The 17,875-nt window shown below is 41.5% G+C and overlaps 1 protein-coding gene across 1 annotated transcript in view; it reads left to right on the forward strand.

Moving 5' to 3' along the window:
• jupb (junction plakoglobin b) overlaps positions 1-17,875 on the forward strand; it is a 146,266-nt gene that overhangs the window by 57,120 nt on the left and 71,271 nt on the right. The window lies entirely within an intron of this gene.

Here is a 17,875-nt window from a genome sequence, read left to right on the forward strand (position 1 = left end):
CCTGAGGAGGTCAGTGCATCATCTACAGACCTGTTGGCTCTATAGGTGAAGGGGTGCCCAAGAGTGGTTCAGTGAGGGTTCCGCTGAGCCTTTGCGTCAAAAGGAGCCAGCTGAGGTGGTTCGGGCATTTACTAAGATGCTAGGGAGGAGGTCTCGGGAAGACCCAGGACTAGGTGCAGAGGTTACGGTATATCTCCATACTGGCCTGGGACTGCCTCAGGATCCCTGAGTCAGAGCTGGTTAATGTGACTCGAGAAAAGGAAGTTTAAGGAAGTTTGGGGTCTCCTGATAAAGCTGCTGCCCCGCGACCTGACCCCGGATAAGCAGATCTTTATTTCATGCTAGTGCAACAATATGAGATAAAAGCAACACTCAAGCTCCTATGAGTTTAATAACTCTTTTATTAATTCTGCAAACATTTTGATAAAATTTACTCAGGTTGTAGGGGTTTTCAGATGAGTTTAGCGGCTGTAAAAGAAAACACTTGATCCATGAGAAATCCATGATTTTTTACCCTTGAGTCCTTAAGAGACCTGTTTTCAACATTGTTTTATAAGACAAAATATGCATGAAGCCTTACTTTCGTCACAGTGTCAGCACTGTCTTTGGCAGCTGCTGTATTATTTGTCTGATAAATGATGTGAACATGTCTATGCTTAAGGTGGTGGTGTGATAATGGAGTGGCGAGGCACATGCTTTTCTCCTGTTTGATGATGGATGGATGGATTTATTTTGGATATTTTGTATCTTAGTTTAAAAGACATGTCCTTCTTCATAGGGGATCCTATCCTAGCGGATAACCCCATTTGATTCTGGTGACCCCCGTGTCTTTTCCGAACTTCACCCTCAGGACAAACTTTCTACTTTTCAGCCCAGCCTCAATTCTACTCTGGAATGGATTTGCTCATGGACAGTATCATTTTGGCTTTAGGCTGCACAGCAAAATATTCAAAGCCATTTAGGGAGTTCAAACCTGTGAGGCTGCAGTCACAGAGCAGCCCTTTTTCCTGCGCCTGTATGCGAATGAGTTAATCCATAATCCGGCTTCATTGATGTATTTAGATGTGCAGTGTTTTCCCCTGAAAACAGCCAAGTGGTATGTTAATTGGTGAGAAAAGTCACCCTAAGGTTTCAGCTGCAAGAGGAGTGTTTTGATGTTGACATTCTTATTGAAGTGAGTGATGATAGTTCCTACTGCAAAAGGCTCTGAAGTCTGCTGGGACTGAGACTGTCTGTCACGCACATATGATCAGACACACTAGTGCATTCATCACACACACACACACACACACACAAATAAGAAAACTCAACAGTTTATGTTAAGTATAGGAACCAGCTGGCATCTTCAGAAACACTTATCTATACTCTATATACAATTATCTTTGTAAATAAAGTTGATATCTCTCTCCCTCTTTCTCTCACACAGACACACACACACACACACACACACACACTGGAATGCACCCTGTGGTAAATTTAGTTTAACCATCTGTATAAGCAGGGCAGTTTCAGTGTTTATGAAGAGTGTTAATATACTCCTAATTAGCTCACTCAATTCAAAATTCCTCTAGTTTGTGTGTGTGTGGATTGAAACTGGTATTGCCGTTAGGGCTGCAACAACTACTATTAAATCAATTACAATTACCGATAAAAATAGTTGGCAACAAATTTAATTATCAATTAGCTGGGTCTATATTATATAAATACTCCTGTGTCTCTCCGACTTCATTTCAGATAATTAGCGTTAACTTAATCTGCTGTCTCCGGCAGATTTGTGTCCGCTTCGACGGAAAATGGAATATACAATAAGTGTAGGATGTACTGTATGTTGTGTAAAAATACAAAGTAGCAAAAAAAAAATTAGTACAGTCCATGAGTCAATGTACTTAGTACAATGGGTGTTTTTACAGCCAAAACAGATACATATGAAATGTTTTGTGATCTGACGTCTCTATTAGTAATACATCAATTGTCTGGGCTTTCCAAATCTGTTACATCACGGTTGTCATATTTTATTTCTCAATGGTTGTCAATCTCAAAAGGGCTGGTCTGACCTAATATGAGCCATGAATAGTTCTTTGGGAAGAAGAGAGGAGAGTGGCGTGCTGTGGCAAGCACAACAAAAATGTCAGCACCTGTTGAGGTTATAGAGATCTCATCACTCATCCAGAACATTTGCAAAACCCTGTGTTGCTGCAGTTGCCGCTGTAGCATTTTTAAAGGATAATTTTGCGATTTTTTTAAACCGGACACTATTTTGTCATGCTTTTGTGTTTAAGTGTAATGTGATCAAAATGTTGTAATTGGTCCAGTTTTGAGCGAGAAAGCTGTTAGTGGCAAAAACAGCACTTTCAGCGGACGTACATAGAGACAGAGTGCATAACGTTATCTTAGCGTCAGGATCCCATAGTCTCTCCATTCAGCTTTTAGGCACTTTTCTGTTGTTTGCTAGCAGATGAAATTGACGAGGAGACACCTTCACGCTATACAAGTCAATGGACAGCGAAGACTTGTTTTCCACCCGGAGGGCGTGGCTTTCAGAGTATGATGCCATGTTCTCTGTCTCTATTGACGGTGAGCAAATGCCCTATAGGGTTACATTGCAGCCCAATTCATGGCTGCACTGATACATATCTATGACTATTTTTAGGTAGGAAGTATTCAGGTGCTTAAAGTACAAACTGTTAGGAATTTCAAGTGTATGAGGCTGATGCTTGCTTTATTTCATGCTAGTGCAACAATATGACATAAAAGCAACACTCAAGCTCCTATGAGTTTTTGATAATAACTCTTTTATTAATTCTGCAAACATTTTGATAAAATGTACTCAGGTTGTAGGGGTTTTCAGATGAGTTCTGCGGCTGTAAAACAAAACACTTGATCCATGAGAAATCCATGATTTTTTTACCCTTGAGTCCTTAAGAGACCTGTTTTCAACATTGTTTTATAAGACAAAATATGCATGAAGCCTTACTTTCGTCACAGTGTCAGCACGGTCTTTGGCAGCTGCTGTATTATTTGTCTGATAAATGATGTGAACATGTCTATGTTTAAGGTGGTGGTGTGATAATGGAGTGGCGAGGCACATGCTTTTCTCCTGTTTGGGCAGAGGGAATGGGAGAACGGGGCTACAAAGAGAAAAAGAAAGAGGCTGAGTATGGAGGGAAAGAGAGATGAAATAAAACATGAAGCGGAAAGAAGAGGGATGATGTGGGAGAGTTTCAGCCATGGACTATGTCCATCTGTGATTCTTTCTGGCCTTCCATCAGTTTAATTATCACCCTTCTTTTCTTTACCATACCTTTTGACTTCTATCATCTTTTAGCTTTACTTTATTAATTCTCTCTTCTCTTCAACCCTTAGGAAAAAGACCTACTGCGGCCTCCAGCCATTGTTTACATGATCCTGTTTAAATCAATCTAAAATAGAAAACAATAACAGCTAGAGCATGCATTGATTTTTGCAACAGAAAGCTAAGGGGTCTGTTTGTCGGTGCAAAACCAGTTGACACCATTCTATTGCAAGATAAACACCTCTACACTCTGCTCATAAGAATGAGCATATGTTAAAAAATGTAAAACTGTACATCAATACGGAAGCTTGGTCAGGTGCCTGTCGTTGTTATTGACACTGAAAGTCTCCTTTAGCGCACTTTATCTAAACGCCCTTGGCGTCCCTTTTGACGCAGTTATGTTAAGGAAAAGGTCGTGGGTGGGCTTACGTTTTACGTGACACGCGGTAACAGGACGGTTGGGTTTAGGAAAAGAAGAAAGCGACTTTAGGAAACATGACACGCGGATGAAAAGTCCTGTGTTTGACCCATCCACCACCCCAACCAACGTCCTTACGTGGAATTTTGGTCGTTCAAGTGTTACGCCATCTTCAAACCATGTGTAGCTGCTGCTCCCCCCAGTATGTTCTACAGACACGCTGAAGGGTGCTTTTTTCGTCGTTTCAGACGCTGACAGCCACTGTCCAAACGTCCATATTTTACGAGTTCGCAGTGACAACGGGTTTCAACATTTAGAAATCTTTTGGCTCAATATGTTTTCTATGTATTTTTATTTATGACCCAATTTCTTTTATTAATTATTATGGTTTATGGACTACATAACCTTTCAGCTTAGGTTATACTGATTTTAGGGATATAAGGCATTTGAAGATACTCCAAAAACACACACTGAGGGAATGTACAAAGCCAACTGAAATACTGTAATAGGGCTGAGTGTCTGTGTGTTTGTGTGCGTGCTTGTGCGTGACAAACTGTCATTTAACTTTCAAGCCTGTGCAGATGACTCACACAAACACAAATAAACAATAGGTGTAGTGGGTTGTCACAAGGGAGCTGACAATGACAAGTGACACATCACATCAAATCTCACATTGCTTTTCCTCCTCTCGGTTGGATAAAATTGGATACTGCTGAGTGTGTGTGTGTGTGTGTGTGTGTGTGTGTGTGTGTGTGTGTGTGTGTGTGTGTGTGTGATGCTCCTGTGGATCTTGTGAAGACAGAAATATTTTGACCTTGGAGAAAACAAGAGGAAATAAGATTTTAATTTAAATTATTCCTGTTTGACTGAAAACAATCTACCAAGTGCTGGTTATTCAGATCTCGGGCAGGTACATGACTCATAGTTTTCCTGAGGAGAAAGCAGTGGCAGTGTTGCATTTTGTGTCACACAATTTGTTTGTAGCTCCACCCGTTGGTTGAGTTTTCACTTGCAAGGAATTTGGTGTATCACGTGCATACAATAAACAAATTGAAAATCGAATAGACAATGAAGCAAAGTACTGCTACAGTCAAGAACAGAATAGACCTATTACAATAAAAAGTATGTAAAAAGACACTAGAAGAAATATGTACAATACAACTGTTTTAGAAAGGGAAATAAGGGAGGATGTACGGTTTAGTGCAGGGTGTGCAAATTGTATTGAGAGATCTCAGAACATGACAACTTCATGTACCTTCACATATCACTTATGATAAAAACAAGATTTTTAAAACAGCCGCATATTGTCTGACTTGCAATTTCTTCAAAGTGGCTATATGTAACTTTCAGTTTGTGTTAAAGGGATACTTCACCGATTTAGCATTCAGCTTTGTATCAGTAGAAACCCGATAGTATTTCTGAATGACCGTGCCTCCTCCCCCTGAGACGAGAGATTTCTGCATTTGGGGCCTGGAAAAAATCTTCCGATGACGTAAAATGACGATTTTTGCGTCATTGGAAGATTTTTGGGCCAGAGGCAAAGGACTACAGCCAGTAGTAGGATCTACTTCCGTATGTTTTCAACACGCCCACAGGGGTTGGACTGCCGAAGTTCGGCCGAGGTATTCCGATCGAAAACGACTGTCAGCCATCTTGAATCTTCGCTAAACAGGCTTTCGGTTTTCAGCAGAAAACATTTACAACAATTATCTGCATTCAAACTACCGGACGTGTTTAACAACGGGATACATCGGTACAGATCGGAGAATATGGAGGAAACGTTATTACAGACGCAATACTCGGCACACTACGTGAGCTTCGCCTGCACGGAGACCAGCGGTGTCGCTTCAAGCCGCCGCTGCCGGCTAGGGGACATCCTCATCGGCTAGGTGGAAAGCTAACGCCTAGCTGTCCACCTGTCCCAGCCATCCTGCTTGCACGTGTCTGCTCATTAAACAACAAGCTGGACTACATCCTCCTTCAACGAAACTTCCCAACGTGAGTTCAGTGACTGCTGTGTTTTTGTTGTTGTGGAAACATGCCTGAACAACAGTGTACCGGAACCGGACTATCCAGCTACCAGGCTGCTCTCGCCGGCCCGTGGAGGTGGGCTGTGTTAAACGGACTGGTGTAGAAATAAAATCCAACTAGCTACTGCTAACTGCTGATGGAGCTTGTGACTGTTAAATGCCGACCATTCGACATTCCACGCGCTTAATCGCCTGTGTTTATAATCCGTGTTTAGCTACACCAATGCTAGTATGCGTTAGCTGAACTTTACGGATCCTGCTTGCAAGTGTCCGCTCATTTAGACCACAAACTGGACTACATCCAACTTCAACACGAACCCCCCAACGTGAGTTCAGAGACTTTGTGTTTTTGTTGTGGAAACATGTCTGAATAGTGTACCGGACTGTCCAGCTACCAGGCCTGCTAGCCCTCCGACCAGAGATGCTCTGTCGCCAGGTAAAAGAGGTGGGCTGTGTTAACACCGAGTGGTGCAGAAATGTGGTGATTTGTATCCATTTAACTGCTAACTGCTGGTGGAGTTTGTGACTGTTAAATGCCGACCATTCTACATTACACACTAATTCACGGCTGTGTTTATGCTCGGTGTTTACAGCCCACCAAGCGCTAATGCTAGTATGCGTTAGCTGAACTTTACGGAGCCTATAAAGTGTGTGTACTAAATGTAGCCTGTTTCGTATGTCGTTTTTATATAATTTCGTTTTTATATATGTTAAATGTGTAACACCACTTGAGTCACGTGTATATGGTTGAAATGACAATAAAACACGCTTGAGTTGAGTTGAATGCCTCTGTCGGTCTGTCAAGCGGTAGGCGTGGCTTGGGAGTGGACTCAAAGCAACGAAGCAGGTGCATTCTGGGATTTGGTGTTTTTCATCCATATAAGACCAAAACACATTTTCTGGCTTTTCTCGGCCTAGAAGGCACCAATTTAATTTTTTTTTTCACATTTCTACTACATAAGTGACCCAATTTAAAGATATATTCAGCTTTCCAGCGGTGAAATATTCCTTTAATTCTAGCGGGCTCTTAGGACAAAAGTGGCAGTGTTTTTACCACACCTGCTGTCGTAAAGGTTTTTTTCTTTACGGTGCTGTATTGCCTACAGTAGACTACTGTGTTAGCGTTACTGGGAGGTCATATAGTTGCAATGAATGTTTTGCTCAAACAGAAAATCATTCATTTACATTAAGAGAATACGTTACAGATGCATCGTTGCATTTCAAGTGTTGCCTACGGTAACTTAGCCTACTTTGGATGTATCAGGAGCTAAACTGGGTATCACTGTCTCTGTGTCACGAGCCAAAGCATTAAGAGATTGTTGTAGCAACCAACGTAGACTACTCTCATTAGTCTCCTGCCACTGTTCGGCCAAAGGTTCGGCCATTCCTACGTCCTACTTTTAAGGCTGTCTCTCTGCGAACATGATCTCTCTAACACTTATTACTAATAACTAACATTGCATTTGACAGATTGAACTTTAGCAAGGAACGATTAATTAGATTTTGGGGATGACCGTGATCTGGAATAAGGAGTTGATTCTTCATCTTAGAGACTATGTTTTCAGGGGACAACAGTCTCACGGCAGTACGTGAAATGGTCACATAATTTAATCTATTCGATTTATGTACACAAACATGTTTATCTCGTTTTTGTTCGTGATGGTCAGCATGTTCTTTTTTTTCGTGATGGTCAGCACGTTTTTTATAATACCAACAATTGCATAGCTATATATAGCGGGACGGGTTGGGTTTAAGAAAAGAAGAACGGGGCGCGGGACAACAACGGCACGGTTGGGTTTAGGAAAAGAAGAACGGGACAGTTGGGTTTAGGAAACGTGACACACGGGACACGATCCCCGGTCTCCGGGGTGAAAGTCCTGTGTTGTTTGACCCTTCCACCACCCCAACCAACCTCCCTATGCAGATTTTCGGCCTTTCATACTACTCAATGAGAATCGTGCTGTGATCACAAAAGGTGCTTCCCATTGAAATACAATAGTTTAAAAAACGTGCTGACCCTCACGAACAAAAACGAGATAAACATGTTTGTGTATGCGAATCAAATAGACTAAATTATGTGACCATTTCACGAACTGCCGTGAGACTGGGTTGAACATTCAATATTTACATTTCATACTCAGTTTATTATGATTCCAATTATATAATAGTATAATATGTAACTGAGGATTCTGAAAATGAGCAGGGCATGGTCAAAAAGGGCAAATTGTCAAAAGAAACGATTAAGTAGAAATATCTCACTCTTTCTCTCACACACTTTCTCTCTCTGTGCTGTTTGTATTCTGAAAGGAGCTTCTCCTAATGAACTGATGGATCCAGTAGTCTGGACACTTTCGGCTGTGTGTGTGTGTGTGTGTGTGTGTGTGTCTGTGTGTGTTTGTGTGTGCGTGTGTCCGTGCGTGTGTGCGAGCGTGTGCATGTTGTCTGGTTACTTGGCATTGTAAAATGTTGCAATTATAAAAGCAATTTTCCTCAGAGACACATGGAGAAAGCGAGAGTGGTGACAGAATAGGAGTAACCACCATACCCAGAAAAAAATTATGTTGCACTAATGCCAGCAGGTGCCTGTATCTTCCATATGACTAAGTAATGACAATGAAGATGGTGCAATTATTTATGTAAAATGTGTTGAGTGCTTTTCTGTTAGTTTAATTTGTTTCCTAGTTTCTTTTAGTTTAATTTAATTAGTAAAGCTCGATAAATCTCCAACATGTTATCTTAGTTTATTGGTGTTTTAAGCCCCCAGCGTCTCCTTCTAGGCAGTGCTACCTGGAAGGCACTAGGATTAGGCAATGGTTATGGTTATGGTTAGGGTTCGGTGCCTTGAAGTCAACGATCGCAGTGCTGCCTTGAAGTCGATTAGGCAATGGTTATGGTTAGGGTTGGGGTAGGGTTAGGTGCCTTGAAGTCAACAGTCGCAGCGCTGCCTGGAAGGAGACGTTGGGGGCTTAAAACACCATTGAGCGTTATCTTGGCAAGAGACACCTTGCACTGTGCTTTGATGTCAGTTGGAAACACATACACACATGCCATGTGATCACATTTGTAAAGCTCTAAGTATGTGTGATTACACCTGGCAGTAGAATGTGTCTCCAAATGAGTCCAAACTTGTGACTGGATCTCACAGCTCTATATGCAAATAAACACGGAATTAATTTCTGTTTTCATATCGGCTGGTTGTGTGTGAGTGTGTTTATAAATATCAGTTGTTAACATTGCCATTAAAGGGGTTATAGAATGATTATATAGGGTATTTCACACTGTTCCTTATGGTCTCCTAATGGGGTATGTAACATTAGTTGGGCTAAAAATGGCCTGGTTGATATTTGATTGGCCCTTATGCATCCCTGTGTTTTGGCCCTATTTGTAACAAGAGCTTTTCCTCCAAATATGGTATGGTCATGAATATTTAGATGAGCTGCGCGCTGCTTGGTTGAGCCTTAGCCCCGTACACACATGTAGAGACGCGCGCTGATTGGTTGAGCAAATCGCCATACACACGCATTAGAGGTCGCGTGCTGATTGGTTGAGCGAATCCCCAATACACACACATTAGAAACGCGACAGAATCTCATGTTCCAGACACTGCAGTGTTTCCTTACCAAATTCACTTCTGGGAATTTTACTATACAAAGCTCAAATATGGGCCGTTTTACGAAAATGGATGGCTAATTGCAAATTTGGTAAAACTGTGTGACGGAGTTCAGCTGCCTGTGTTGCTGCCTCGCCGCCCGGCATGCCTTCCTCCACAGACCCTGGCCTGCTGTGAGCTCGATTGAGCTCCGGCACGACTGCTGCAGGCCACTGCACCTCATACCCGCGCAAAGTCACCGTTTGGGCTAATGGACTAGCTACCAAACGCTGCTGCCCTGACAGAGCTCCAGGGCCTGTATCTCCTCTCTTCCTGCTAGCTAAATGGCCGTGTTTGAGAGCACGGTCAGCGAGCTTGTTACACCAGCAATCTCTTACCACATGTTACACACATGTCACGCCACTTAGCTATACAACATATACCTAAAAATTTAAGGGCGACTGTCCCTTCAATCCTATGTGTACAGATTGCGGCTAGTTAGCTTCATTTTTGGTCGTAATTTGAGTATATTTACAGTTTGAATTTCGTCACGCCACTTTATACAACATCTAACTAAATGTTTTATTAAGCTAACAACGGTGTCCAATTTCAAGTTAATGAATATTTGTGAGCTGTAAGGGTTTCGTTAGCTGCGACTGTCCCTTCAATCCTATGTGTACAGATTGCGGCTAGTTAGCTTCATTTTTGGTCGTAATTCGAGTATATTTACAGTTTGAATTTCGTCACTCCACTTATACAACATCTAACTAAATGTTTTATAAAGCTAACAACGGTGTCCAATTTCAAGTTGATGAATATTTGTGAGCTGTAAGGGTTTCGTTAGCTGCGACTGTCCCTTCAATCCTATGTGTACAGATTGCGGCTAGTTAGCTTCATTTTTGGTCGTAATTCGAGTATATTTACAGTTTGAATTTCGTCACTCCACTTATACAACATCTAACTAAATGTTTTATCAAGCTAACAACGGTGTCCGATTTCAAGTTAATGAATATTTGTGAGCTGTAAGGGTTTCGTTAGCTGCGACTGTCCCTTCAATCCTATGTGTACAGATTGCGGCTAGTTAGCTTCATTTTTGGTCGTAATTCGAGTATATTTACAGTTTGAATTTCGTCACGCCACTTATACAACATCTAACTAAATGTTTTATTAAGCTAACAACAGTGTCCGATTTCAAGTTAATGAATTTTTGTGAATTCCAGAGGAATTCTAAGAGGAGGCTAGCTAGCTCTCATTGATAGAGCTCCATCCAGCCGCAGGCTCTATCAATGAGACTCACAGACAAGCGGCGTTTATTTCCCCAATCGTTTGTTTAAATAACTCAACACATTATAATTACACACATTAAAAGAGTAACTGGAACCTGTGGTAAGAGAATGCTGGCGTAACAAGCTCGCTGACCGCGCTTTCACTCACATACACCGGGCATTTAGCTAGCAGGAAGAGGGGAGTTGCAGGCCCTGGAGCTCTGTCAGAGCAGCGGCGTTTTGTAGTTCATTAGCCCAAAACGGTGACTTTGCGCGGGTATGAAGTGCCGTGGGCTGCCAGACTTAATGGAGCTTAATCGAGCTCACAGCAGGCCGGGGTCTGTGAAGGGAGGCAGGCCGAGCGGCGAGGCAGCAACAAAGGCAGCACCGGCCTCTGAAGTCCGACACACAGTCGGACAAAATTTGCAATTAGACATAAATTTTCGTAAAACGGCCCATATTTGACCTCTACATAGTTGATTTCTCGCATAAAAAAGTCTCAGAAGTGAATTTAATGGTAAAATAGCATAAGAACAATGTATAAAATGTCTGAGATCTGCACAACCTAGATTCAGAAGACTAACTGATCTCAGGTCAATTGTTTAGCCTATGCAAATGTTGGGGCGTGACAAACAGAGACTATAGCTAATGAGGAGGAGCCGCAATAGTTGACGTCAACTATGGGGCTTGTTGAGATTCGCCCGTTTTCAGAGGCAGTTTCAAATAGTGAGATTTGCAGAGAAAAGAGGTGTCAATGGGATTTAGAGGTTCTATGCATGTCCTAGTTACCCACTAAACTGTCATTATTCAACTATGACAAGGTAAAATCAGTTTTGCATTCTATCACCCCTTTAATCATACATTACAAATGTGCGATGACTAACATTAATGAAAATGTGCAATTCGTCCTCAATGCATGTTGAGTGTTTGATTGTTTTCACCTGTACTTAGAGCTGTCCACTTGTCATTTGATCACTCAGATCTGATTTTAAAACCAGGTCAGAACGGGGCCTATAAGACAACGAGAAGGGTGAGTGTTTGTGTAGCATGTGTTAAAAAACTCACATTGTTGACATTTCATTTAGTAGACACACACACACACACACACACACTCTCTTTTTTTCTCTCTCTTACACACACCCACACACACTACATGGGTGTAACTGAAGCACAACAGGTGCCATTTAAACTGTTGAGATGTCAGTCACAGTGACCAGTTCATTATTTCTGCCAACAGGCTTATGGAAAAGTCCCCTGCTTTTCCATCCATACACCATGCATTTACCACATGAATTTTTAATATAACTGAAAAGGTTTAATTTATTGAATTTCACAGTTAGTATTTTAACATTTCACATTTAACATCACATGAAAATTATTTATCACATACTCTGCCATGGAAGCATCCAATTCAAGGAGGCAAAAAGGAAACAAGTTAGAAAACATTAGGTAGAAGTAAAAATAATAACAGATCTGAAGGTGAACATATATGAGAGCAACTGGAAGCAGTTCTTCACCTCAACGGATGTTTTGCACAATATGCATTGTGCAGCCTTTTTAACTTCATATTTTTAATTCTTTCTTACCCCCTGCAAGCGCTTTAGACGCTTTCATTTTAATCCATGCAGCTGTTTGCACCGGCTCTGTGCAGCTCCGGTCTCAGCCCTGTCTCACGGGCGTAAACGACCTGAAGTATTTATTTACGCTTTGAGTCTATTTTATTTTTTTTTTTTACTTGTGCATAAATGCAAAGTTGATGTCAACAACAAACCACAAATTTACTACATATTTCAGGTTTATCATTATTTTATAATTTTAGTTATTACACTTTACATTACATATATTGTCTTTATTTCCTTATTATCTGACCTTGTTTTTGGATTTGATTTATTCTGATGGCATATTTTCTCCTTTATTGCTGTTTTTCTATTGATTCTGTATCTTAACGTGAAGTGTTTTGAAATGTGGTACATGAATAAAGTTTCCTTGTCCCCGTTAGTATTTTCAGCACTATCAATGATTGTAGTTTGTTACAGAAACAGACACTTTGAGCCACTCTATTCCATTCTTTTAAGAAGTAAAATATTGCATTATAATCTATCCATTACATTACTGTAACTATCACAGAGTTAGTAGGCCTTTAAGCATTACGAAGAATATGACAACTATATTCTAAATATTTTTATTATGTTTATGAAAAACAGGGAAAATTATGATAGCTGACAACACAGCCGGGACATGTAGCAATAGCTAGTTACCGTTAGCCCCGGTGCTGGGTGCTTACGATGCTAACAGCAGTTTAAAAGGACAATTTCGGCGCAAAATGAACCTAGGGGTTAATAATAGATATGTACCCATTCAATTATTCTCTGGGACATGTTTTCATGCTAATCAAATGTGTTTGTAGCTTGAAAGAAGGTAGCGCAGACCGCTAATTAGCTTACAACGCTAGTATTCGGGGCACAGGGAAAGTGAAAAGAGATCGCTATTTTGTGTAAAAAGGCTCAAAATATCACCAAACTTCAATGGTAGCATAATGAGAGTCCCTAAATGTTAACTGAAGCATTGAGAACTTTGTAAGTGTACAGACAGTTTATTGAAAAGATAGATTATAAAGACACTCGCGTTCATGTTTACATGCGGCCGCCGTCTTGAAAACCAGTCATGACTGGCTGGCGATGCAAACTAAAATCAAAAGCAATTTGCTCAATATATCTGAAATAATCACACCAATGTAAAACAACTTTTCTAGTGTAGCTACTTAGCTACTCAGTGGATAACTGTCCATCTGGTTCCTCCGGTCTGGGTCGCTGTCTCCAATTTATTTTCGGGACATGGAAAAAAGTTTCAAGTACAGCCCTGTTTATCAGATAGGGGAAATCTTCAGACTGTACAAAACACAGCGTCTCTTGGGTGTCGCGATGCAACAGGTCCCACTCCGTGCAACACAGACACTCCTGTTTGGTGGCAATAGCTTCACAATGTCCTCAGGTACACCACCAGTTTCCCGAAGTATGAGGCTCTGTTGCGGCATTGACTGCCGGTAGCTCTCGCTCTCTCGTAGCCCTTTCATGGAGCTCCTGCAGCTCTTCGTTCAATAAACTGTCTGTACACTTACAATGTTCTCAATGCTTCGGTTAACATTTCAGGACCCTCATTATGCTACCGTTGAAGTTTGGTATAAATAGCGATTTGTTTTTACTTTCCCTGTGCCCCGAATACTAGCGTTGTAAGCTAATCAGCGGTCCAATACTAGCTTGTTTCAAGCTAGAAACACTTTTGATTAGAATGAAAACATGTCCCAGAGAGCGATCAAGTGAGTACACATCTGTTAATAACCCCTAGGTTCGTTTCGCGCCGGAATTGTCTTAATGAAGCGTCGGGAAACAGAGAATATCAGAAGCAGACATCCTAGTCACAACATCGGCCATCCATAATGTTAGCTAGCTAGCTACGTCTCCGTGAACGCTACGTCCTCGCCTTCTCGGAGATTCCCCCTGCAATCCCCACCCACACCCGTCTCTCAGCCTCGCTGAGTAGCTAGCTAGCATTACAACAAACCCCGTCCGCCCAGTAAAATCCAAAGGTGACATTGGCATGTGAAATATATTGTGATAGTGTGGTAAAACCTGCTAACGTTAGCCGCTAATGTTAGCTTGCTGGCTCACTAGCTAACTGGTCAGCTAGCTACCAATACAGATTGAATCAAGAAAAACGTAATTATGTTGGGGAAACTGCAGCTATTTTATTAGCACGACATGAATAAACGTTACTAAACGTAACGTGAATAAACTTGAATGGTTAAACTCCTCCATGAACAGATGCGTTCTAATCATTGAGATATATAAAAGGTTCTATTCGACGATAGTGTTTAGCAATAAAAACTCCCAGAATTCCACACTGAAAAATTGGCTTAGTGCACTAAGCAGTTGAGTATGTTCACCACTTTGGATTAGCATGTTAGCATGCCCACATATGCTATTGGCACTAAACAGAATGTTCAGCTGAGACTGACGGTAATGTCAGTTTTGCAGATATTGTTGGGGGGGGCAGCGTACCAAATGTTATGGCAATCCATGTCTTAGTTGATATATTCCAGTCTGGACTAAAGTGGTGGACCAACCAACAGACAGCCATTGCCATCTCATGACTAAACATAATGCTTTTGTTTATACACACCTGTGTCTTGTATTTTTTGTAATTATTTAAGTGATGAAAAGCTAGTGTTGTCGATCGCATCTCATGTGGTAACTGCTGACTCCTCGTGACTTGAAGGCAAGTTAGATGTTCTGATAGTCCAGCCATGTAAATTGCGCTTATCCACTGCTAGTACCAGCTGTGCTCAGCTTGACCGCGGTGCCCCGTCCTCCGTTTTCCATTGCAGATTTAGTACTGCCTCATGCGTGAGGCGAGCGTGGCTGGTCGTCATTGCGACGGCGCAGGAAACTGCCGTGACCTATCGCGACACACACACAGAACTTCAAAGGTGTGTTGTTTTTGATTCACGGCATGTGGCTGTTGCCAGAAGACACATTTTGTTTCAAAAGAAGCTGGAGGCAGCAAAAAAACACAGCTGGCTAAACTATTTAAAAATGGTGTGTTTGTTCCCCTGTCTGTCACTAGCAATGATGAGGCAGTGATTAGTGATGATTCTCTCCAACCAATCAGTAGTCTGCAGGTTTTCACATCACCTTTTGGTATTGCCTCAGCTCGCTTGGAACCTCGACGGAGGTGATACTAAAAAAAGTACCGGCTGGCAGGTACCAGGGACTTTTTTTCATAATGGAAAACCAAGAAAGGCGAGTAGAGTCGAGGCGAATCAAGTAGGTACAATGTAATGGAAAAACGTCCCACTGAGACGCTTCTGGTGGTCCCTGCTAGATTTAGCAGTGTCTGTCCTGGTTTTCAGTCAGGTTGGGATTCCCATCATCCACTCGTTTTACTGCTGCACCTCACTGCCTGTCCTCCTCACTGATAAGACATTGTGCTCTGTGTAGGAGGATTCTCACAACTAATCTTTGATGTTGTCAGAATTTAACTTGAGATGCTTGGTTGTGGGAGTGGGTTTCCTGTGCACTGTGGTCTTTCAGGCCTCACATGAGCTACCAATGCTCTCACTTTAAAGGAACACGCCGACTTATCGGGACTTTAGCTTATTCACCGTAACCTCCAGAGTTAGACAAGTCGATACATACCCTTCTCATCTCAGTGCGTGCTGTAACGCTGTCTGACACCACCAGCAGCATCAGGCCAGCACAGAACATGCAGGTGAATGGTTCCAGTAATCCTACTGCTCCGAATTGTGACAAAAGTGACAAAATAACGCCAACATGTTCCTATTTACATGTTGTGATTTGTAGAGTCACAGCGTGTATAAAAAACAACGTAACATGAGACACAGCCGTCTTCTAACCGTAAAGAAACCGGGAACTATATTCTCAGACAGGTTGTTGCAAAGCAAATCATTCCGCCCAAGTACTATATTCTTCCGCCTGAGAATATAGTTCCCGGTTTCTTTACAAGCTAAAGTCCCAATAAGTCGGCGTGTTCCTTTAAGGGAACATATAATGAAAAACTCACTTTTTCAGTGCTTGTGCACATATGTACATTTGGGTATTTGGTAGGGCTGCTCCCTCTTAGTCGATTAGTCGACTAATCGGTTGTTTTGTTCTTAGTCAACTTAGATTTCTTTAGTCGATTAGTCAGGTTTTATGCTTTTTTCATGCTGAATGACTTATTTCCAAGAAACGTACGAGCATATCTCTGGTAAACAGAAGAATTAAAGTGGTGCTTTTGCATGACTCTTTGTGGAGAAACTCAGATTTACAGATCTGTCGATTAAATCAACTAATCGATTAGTCGATACAATTGAATGAGTGTTAGTCGACTAAGAATTTCTTCAATCGAGCACAGCCCTAGTATTTGGAGTGCCTATCAACCCACAAACTGAAGACAACTAAAGACAACAAAAAGACAACCCAGTCAGTTTTTTGTGGGCTACCTAGATCAGGAAAGATTGTCACATGCAGGCTCATTAGAAAATACCACCCCCCTCCATCTGAGTATCTCCACCCTTGGCTTGAGGACTACCTTTGCAAAGGTGCGTTATATTTTTCCAGCAAGCCAGACAGAGGGTGAATACAGGTATATCCAGATAATATGAGATTTTTTTTAAAATAAAAGCATGTTAATCATGTTCTAGTAGAAACCCAAAATAGAAGTATGAACCTAAAAATGAGCATATGTCTCCTTTTAAAGTCATATGATCACCTAAGCCAGTTTAGTTTGCTACATTAGATGTGCTCGAAAGCTCAGATGCTCAAAATATTAGCTTATTGTTTCAACAGTAGTGCTGTCAAGTTTGAAATATAAATGCAACGCTCTACAAGTATAAATCTCACTATTCAAAATTATAGATCATCTATGCTGTTTAAATACCAGAAAACCCCTCCCCGTCTGTTATATAATGTCCATCAAGCTGGAGTTTTCTATAGTACCGTAAAATGAACAGTGTAGAGATGATAAACATTTAAATGCTAATGTACAGTATATTAGAGCTTTTACTACTTTAAATTCTGAAATGCATTGATTATGATACAGTGATAACAACAAACAAGTGAGGTAAACTGTCTGTCGTCATGAATTAGGTGTTGCTTTTACCGCTGCAGGGGAACGAGATAGCTTTTACAACAGAGTGCAGACACTGGCTTATGTGTCACCACATACTCACACAGAAATAACCCCAGGGTGTTTTTATTCTCTCCCATCTCCCCTGCCTACCTCTCTGGCTCTTACCCAAACTACCCTCTTTCTTCATCATCAGTTCACCTGTTCTCTCTCCATTCTGTCTTTTTTCTTCTTCCTTCAATTTTTCTTTTTACTCTGGCTGGATGTTGAAGCATTCCCCCACTGGTGTTTTATCTCCCTATCCATCTTCCTAGTTCCTCTTTCCTCCCTATCCATTGCTTTGCAGAGATAAAACACCAATGGGGGAATGCTTCAAAATCCAGCGCCAAAACTTTCCATGACTTTAACTCCACATGTATCCTACAGTCTGCTCAGTTTTAATTAGGCAGGGACTTCACCAAACATATGGAGGCACAGAGCAATTTACACCCCATTAAGGTCTGCTCAGGAAGCCACACACTACACTGCTATAAAGAGTTGACTCACACAATGAGGAAGATGCTTGGAAGATACCACACTGAAAAAATATTGGACGTAGCAGCAGTGACGTCACTGTGGAGTGCCGATTTGATTCCTCTAAATTGGCAGTTTGGC

This window comes from Perca fluviatilis, chromosome 15 (genome assembly GCF_010015445.1).
Source record: "Perca fluviatilis chromosome 15, GENO_Pfluv_1.0, whole genome shotgun sequence".
In the NCBI taxonomy this organism is placed as follows: Eukaryota; Metazoa; Chordata; class Actinopteri; order Perciformes; family Percidae; genus Perca; species Perca fluviatilis.